This window comes from Meles meles, chromosome 3 (genome assembly GCF_922984935.1).
Source record: "Meles meles chromosome 3, mMelMel3.1 paternal haplotype, whole genome shotgun sequence".
Classification (NCBI taxonomy): domain Eukaryota; kingdom Metazoa; phylum Chordata; class Mammalia; order Carnivora; family Mustelidae; genus Meles; species Meles meles.
The window spans coordinates 67,127,041-67,134,464 of record NC_060068.1 but is presented as its reverse complement, the minus strand read 5'-3'; the positions used below and the strand labels follow the sequence as shown (position 1 = coordinate 67,134,464).

Genomic DNA, 7,424 nt, shown 5'->3' with positions numbered 1-7,424 from the left:
CTTTAGAAGAGAATCTTTCCTTGATTCCTGCAACTTGGGGTGGCTTCAGGTGTTCATTGACTTGTGGGCTGTTTAACCCACATACCTATCTCCAACTCTGCATGATTTATTCCTCTTCCCTATGTCTCAAGTTTCCCTCTCCGTTTTTTTTGTTGTTGTTGTTTGTTTGTTTGTTTGTTTTATAAGAACTTCATTTGCTGTACTTAGGACCTACCTGGATAATCCAGAATGATTATCTCAAAATCCTTAATTACTTCTGCAGAGACCATTTCTCCAAATAAGGTCATGAATTGTAAGTGGACATACCTTCCAACTCATTACAAATATGAAAAAGTAACCCATTTCAAAAATGAGAAAACTATTATTAAAAAACAAATATGAAAATATAAAGGGATTCTGATTTCAGTCATACCAGGGTATTTTAATCAGCTGCCCATAATTATAAACTAGAAATGAAGTATATATAAACACATTTTTGATTACAGTGAAAAATGACTGAAAATAAAAATAGGATGACATTTTTTCTAAGTTTTTAAGTTTTAATTCCAGTATAGTTAACATACAGTTAACTATATATATAAGAAATATATATAGATAGATAGATAGATAGATAGATAGATATGAAACAAATTAGTTTCAAGAGTCCAATATAGTGATTCACCAGTTCTATGCATTTCATTACTCAGTGCTCATCATGGTAAGTGTACTCTTATCCCCATCACTTATTTTTCCCATTGTATCGCCCACTTGCCCTCTGATAACCATCAGTTTGTTCTTTATAGTTAAGAGTCTGTTTCTTGGTTTGTCTGTCTTTCTTTCTCTCCCTCCTTTGGATATTTTGTTCATTAAATTCCACATCTGTGTAAAATCATATGATATTTGTCTTTCTCTGACGGGTTTTGCTTAGCATAATACTCTTTAGCTCCCATCTGTGTTGTTGCAAATGGCAAGATTTCATTCTTTTTACAAACTGAATAATATTCTTGTGTGTGTGCCTGTTTACCCATTCATCTGTGGATGGACACTTGGGCTGATTCCATAATTTGTCTATTGTAAATAGTGTTGTAATAACTTAGGGGTGCATATATCCTTCCAAATTAGTGTTCTTGTATTTCATTACTACATGGTAGTGTGATTATTGTATCATAGAGTAGCACTATTTTTAAAAATTTTGAGGAACCTCCATTCTATTTTCCCAGTGGCTGCACCAGTTTGCATTCCCACCAACAGAGCAAGAGGGTTCCTTTTTCTCCTAAATCCTCAGCAACACTTGTTTTTTGTGTTTTTTATTTTAGTCATTCTCACAGGTATGAGGTAATATGTCATTGTAGGTTTTTTTTTTCATTTTATTTTATTTCTTTTCAGTGTTTCAGCATTCATTGTTTATGCACCACACCCACTGTAGTTTTGATTTGCATACTCCTAAGGATGATGAATGTTGAGTGTCTTTCCATGAATTTGTTGGCCATGTGGAAGCCTTCTTTGGAAAATGTGTATTTGTGTCTTCTACCCATTTTTTTTTAAAGATTTATATTATTTTTAGAGAGAGGGAGTGTGTGTGTGTGTGTGTGTGTGTGTGTGTGTGTGTGTGGTGCAGTGGGGGCAGAGGACGAGGAAGAAAGGGACTCTCAAGTAGACTCCCTGCCAAGTATGGAGCCTGACACAGGGCTTGATCTCATGACCTGAGCTGAAATCAAGAGCCTGACACTGACCTGACTGAGCCATGAAGGTGCTCGTCTTCTGCCCATTTTGTTTGGATTATTTGTTTTTTCAGTGTTGAGTTGTATTAGTTTTTTTTAATATATTTTGGATACTAACACTTATTGGATATGTCATTTGTAGATATCTTCTCCCATTCTGTAGTTTGCTTTTTAGTTCTGTTGACTTGTTTCCTTTGCTGTGCAGAAGCCTTTTATTTTGATGCAGTCCCAATAGTTTATTTTTGCTTTTGTTTCCCTTGCTTCAGGAGACATCTAGAAAAACTCTTCTACGGCCAGTATCAGAAATTACTTCCTGTGTTCTCTTCAGAGTTTTTATGGCTTCACACCTCAAAGTTCCTTAATCCATTTTGAGTTTATTTTTGTGTATGGTATGAGAAAGTGGTCCAGTTTCATTCTTTGGCATGTAGATGTCCAATTTTCCTGATACCATTTGTTGAAGAAACTTTTTCCCCTTTCATATTCTTGCCTCTTTTGACAAAAATTAATTGACCATGTAATTTTGGGTTTGTTTCTAGGCTTTGTATGCTGCACCATTTATCTGTGTGTCTATATTTGTGCTAGTACCAAACTATTTTGATTACTATATCTTTGTCATATAACTTGAAATCTGGACTTTTGATATCTCCTGTTTTGTGGGGAGTTTTTGTTTGTTTTGTTTTTGTTTTTGCTTTTCAGCATTGTTTTTGTCTATTCAGGGATTTAACTTTAGGATTATTTGTTCTAGTTTTGTGAAAAATGCTGTTGGTATTTTGGGAAGATTACATTAAATCTGTGGACTGCTTTGGGTAGTATGGACATTTTAACAATATTTGTTTTTCCAATCCTTGAACATGGAATATCTTCCCAATTTTTGGTGTCATCTTTAATTTCTTCCATCAATGCTTTATAGCTTTCACAGTACAGATATTCTACCTCTTCAGTTAAATTTATTCCTAGGCATTTTCTTTTAGTGTAATTATTCATGAAATTGCTTTCTTAATTACTTTTTCTGTTGCTTTGTTTTTAGTGTTTAGAAATGCAACAGATTATTGTGTGTTGACTCAGTATCCTTTGACCTTATTGAATTTAATTATCAATTTTAGTAGGTTTTTATTTTTGTGCTATCTTTAGGGTTTTCCATACATTATATCATGTCTCTACAAATAATATAAGTTTTACTTCTTCTTACCAGTTTGGACGTCTTTTATTTCTTTTTGTTGTCTGATTGCTGTGGCTAGGACTTCCAGTATGATGTTGAATAATAGTGGTGAGAATGGAACTCCTTGTCTTTTTCCTGATCTTAAAGGAAAAGCTCTCAGTTTTACACCATTTAGTATGATTCTCACTGTTGGTCTTTCATATGTGATCTTTATTATGTTGAGGTATGTTCCCTCTAAACCTACTTCGGTGATGATTTTTATCATGAATGAATGTTGTATTTTGTCAAATGCTTTTTCTGTCTCTGTTGAAATAATCGTATGGTTCTTACCCTTCCTCTTATGGATATGTATCATATTGATGGATTTGCAAATATTGAACCACACCTGCATCCCAGGAATAAATCCCTCTTAATCATGGTGAATGATTTTTTTAATGTATTGTTGGATTCAGTTTGTTAATATTTTGTTGACGATTATTGTACTATTTTCATCAAGGATAATCCTCTGTATTTCTCTCTCTCTGCCTCATAGTGTTTTTATCTGATTTTGTTGTCAGGATAATGCTGGCCTCACAGAAAGAATTTGGAAGTTTTCCTTCTTTATCAGGTTTTTGGAATGGTTTGAGAGAATAGATATTAACTCTTCTTTAAATGTTCGATGGTATTTGTCTCTGAAGTCCTGGACTTTTGTTTGTTGGAAGTTTTTTTTGATTATTGATTCAATGTAATTGTTGTAATTACATTCACATTCACATTTTCTACTTTGTCCTCATTGGATTTGGGAGGTTACAAGTTTCTAGGAATTTGTCCATTTCTACTAGCTTGTCAAATTTATTGGCTTAAAATTTTTCATTCTCTTAAAATTGTTTGTATTTCTTTGGTGTTGTTTGTTTCTACTCTTTCATTTCTGACCTTATTTGAATCCTCTCTCTCTTTTTTTTGATGCATCTGGATAAAGGCTTATCAATTATGTTGATCTTTTCAGAGAACCAGCTCCAGGTTTCATTGATCTGTCTATTGCTTTGTTTTTGGTTTTGGTTTTATTTTGTTTTTAGTTTCTATTTTGTTTATTTCTGCTCTAGTCTTTACTATTGCCTTTGTTCTGTTTATTTGGTTTTTCACCTGTCCGTTTTCTAACTCTCCTAGATGTAAGGTTTAGGTTGTTTATTTGAAACTTTTTTGTTTTGTTTTTGAGGTTGCCTTTATTGCTACAAACTTCCCTCTAGAACAGCTTTTGCTGCATCCCAAATATTTTGGACCATTAGGTTTTCCTTTTTTATTTCAGGTATTTTTTTATTTCCTCTTTGATTTCCTGGTTAACCTGGTCATTGTTGAGTAGCATGTTATTTAACTTCTATGTATTTGTGGTCTTTACAGATTTTTTCTTGTGGTTGAATTCTAGTTTCATAGCATTGCGGTCAGAAAAGATGGATGAAATGACTTCGATATTTTTTGAATTTGTTAAGACTTGTTTTCTGGCCTATTATATGGTATACTGTGGAATAAGTGCACATGTTTTGTGTGCACTTAAAAAAATATGTACTCTGCTGTTTTAGGATGGAGTTCCAAATATATCTGTTAAATATATTTGGTCTTATGTGTCACTCAAAGTGTCTATTTCCTTATTGATTTTCTGTTTGGATAATGTACCTAATGATGTAAGTGGAATGTTGAATTCTCATAACTTTATTGTATTACTATCAATTGGTTCCTTTATATTTGTTATTTACCACTTCAAGTATTTGGGTGTTTCCATATTGGGTATAGAAATATAATTGTTATATTTTCTTGTTGGGTTGTCCCCTGAATGATTATATAATGTCCTCTTTTGTTTCTTGTTAGTCTTTGTTTTAAAGTCTGTTTTCTCTGATACAAGTATTGCTACTCCAGCTTGCTTTTTGCATCCATTTGCATGATAAATTCTTCTCCATCCCTTCACTTTCAATCTGCATATGTCTTTAGGTCTGAAATGCCTCTCTTGTAGGCAGTATACAGATGGGTCTTTTTTTTTTTTTTTAACCTATTTCTTCACTCTCTGTCTTTTGATTAGCGCCCTTATTCCATTTATCTTCAAAGTAATTATCGATATGTATGTATTTATTGCCATTTTGTTACTTGTTTTATGGTTGTTTTGGTAGTTTTCCTTTGTTCCTCATTCTCTTGCTCTTCTGTCACAATTTGTTGGCTTTCTTTAGTGATATACTTGGATTCCTCTTTATTTTTCTGCATATCTATTAAAAAGATGGAACCCTTCACAAATTTATGTGTTGTATTTGCACAGGGACCATGCTAATCTTTTCTGTATCATTCCAATTTTGTATATATGCAGCCAAAGCAAGCATGGCATTATACCCTTTGAAAAAGAAACCACGTTGGATAAAATTTACTCTTGTCTGTGTGGGTTCTCCTCTCCCTGAGGGTACCACCTAGTTTAACTTATGTAAGGTGGGTAAAATTTGAGCAGAAAGCTCATTAAAACTTATCCGTATTGGCTGGAAAACTTAGCGGACTGTTTTGGCTTTGTGGAAAAGCTGGAAAGTGAGGAAAAAAATCAAGGAGAGGAAAGGGTCGTGGTGGGGGCAGGGCTCACAATTTATGTATCCTCTCTGCCCAAATTGTTGGCCAATATCTGAGTAAACATGTATGGATAAAGTCCAGTAGTGGTACGAAGGAACATCTACAAGTCTGAAGATAATTAGCAAAGACTTCAGCTGTTTTCCATAGCAGGGTCAGTAAGTTTTGAGTTTGAGCCCAAGCCATTTTAGTTTACCTAATAAAATAAAACAAAAAGCAAAGAAGAACAACAACAACAACAAAACCCAGCATTCTTCAGAGGTAACTAATATATAGCAGAATCTCTCTATCATTCAAAATGTTCTATGTACATGGGACGCCTGGGTGGCTCAGCGGGTTAAAGCCTCTGCCTTCAGCTCAGGTCATGATCCCAGTGTCCTGGGATCGAGCCCCGCATCGGGCTCTCTGCTTGGCTGGGAGCCTGCTTCCTCCTCTCTCTCTCTCTGCCTGCCTTTCTGCCTACTTGTAATCTCTATCTGTCAAATAAATAAATCTTTAAAAAAAAAAATGTTCTATGTACACGAGAAACTCCTAGATCTGTAAAGAAATAGAAATATCTGATGTGTAGCCCAAGAAAAACAATTAATAGAAGGTAACCTAGATACTATCCAGATGTTAGAATTAGAAACAAATGTAAAGGAAAAAGCATAACTGTTCTTATATACACAGATGATAACATTGTCTGCATAGAAATTTGTAGATGGTATGAAGCTACTCGTAGACTAACAAGTGAATTAAGCTAGATTTAAGCATCAGTAAATATATGTCAAATACATATTAGAAAACAAATGGGAAATAAAAGAATTTTTGAGATGGGCATGATTATAGGAAGATAAAGATTTAAATGAAAGGAGCCTGTCTGGCTCAGTCAGTAGAGCATGTGATTCTTGATCTTGGCATTGTGCATTCAAGTTCCATACTGAGCACAGAACTAAATTTAGGAATTGAATGAGTGAATGAATGAATGAATGAAAAGACATACCATGCTCTTGGAATCAAAGACAAAATGCTGTTAAGGTATTTTTAGGTCAGTTTCTTCCCAAATTGATCAATGAATTGAACACCTTCTCAGTCATAAACTCACCTAACTTCTAAAAATTAAAATTGACAAATTTTTCTAAAATTTATATTTATTTTTTTTTCTAAAATTCACTTTTACAAGTGATATTGCATAGCCAAAACAAAATTAAAGAAGCAAAGTATGTAGGAAGACTTACATTAAGCTTTAGGATTACTAAAAAGTTGTATTTAAGAAAATGTGTCACTATTTTAAGAAAATAAAATGGGTCACTAAAACATAATAAAATTTGAGAAATAGACATATACATATAGATTCATTCATTTCAAGTCGGATGTCAAAATAATTCCATGGAGAAAACATTTTCAATAAATAGTGCTGAAATAACTGGATATCTGTTTGGATATGGAAACAAAACCTGATATCCTCTTTACATATATACAAAATTTAAGTTGAAATGAATCATAGACCTAAATATAAATACTAACACTATAAAGACTCGAGAAGAAAATATAAGTAAAAAGATTTATTAGACTGGTCACAGAAAGCAACTATAAAAGACAAATGATAAGTTAAACATAATTAAAATAAAAATCTGATCCTCAAAAGACACTATTCACAAAATAAAGCTGGGATAAACACAAACTGAGATAAAATATTGTCAAAATACATATTGAACAAATGACTCATTTCCAGAATACAAAAGACCCTCTAAACTCTGCAATAAAAGACAACACAATAAAATTTGTACAAATTATTTGAAAACAAACTTTGCTACATATATATACATGTATATATATATAGTATGATGTATGTATATATTATATGATATATGTTAAACATATATGTTTAAACATCTGTCAAAACCCTGTGCCCACGGGGCGCCTGGGTGGCTCAGTGGGTTAAAGCCTCTGCCTTCGGCTCAGGTCATGATCCCAGAGTCCTGGGATCGAACCCCGCATAGGGCTCTCTG

General features: G+C 33.4%; 1 non-coding gene across 1 annotated transcript; it reads right to left on the bottom strand.

The window, feature by feature from the left end:
• Window positions 1-5,095: 5,095 nt before the first annotated feature.
• On the bottom strand, window positions 5,096-5,201 carry LOC123939500. The gene has a single exon (XR_006817881.1). It is a non-coding gene; the product is annotated as a U6 spliceosomal RNA (small nuclear RNA).
• Between the last annotated feature and the right edge of the window lie 2,223 nt (window positions 5,202-7,424).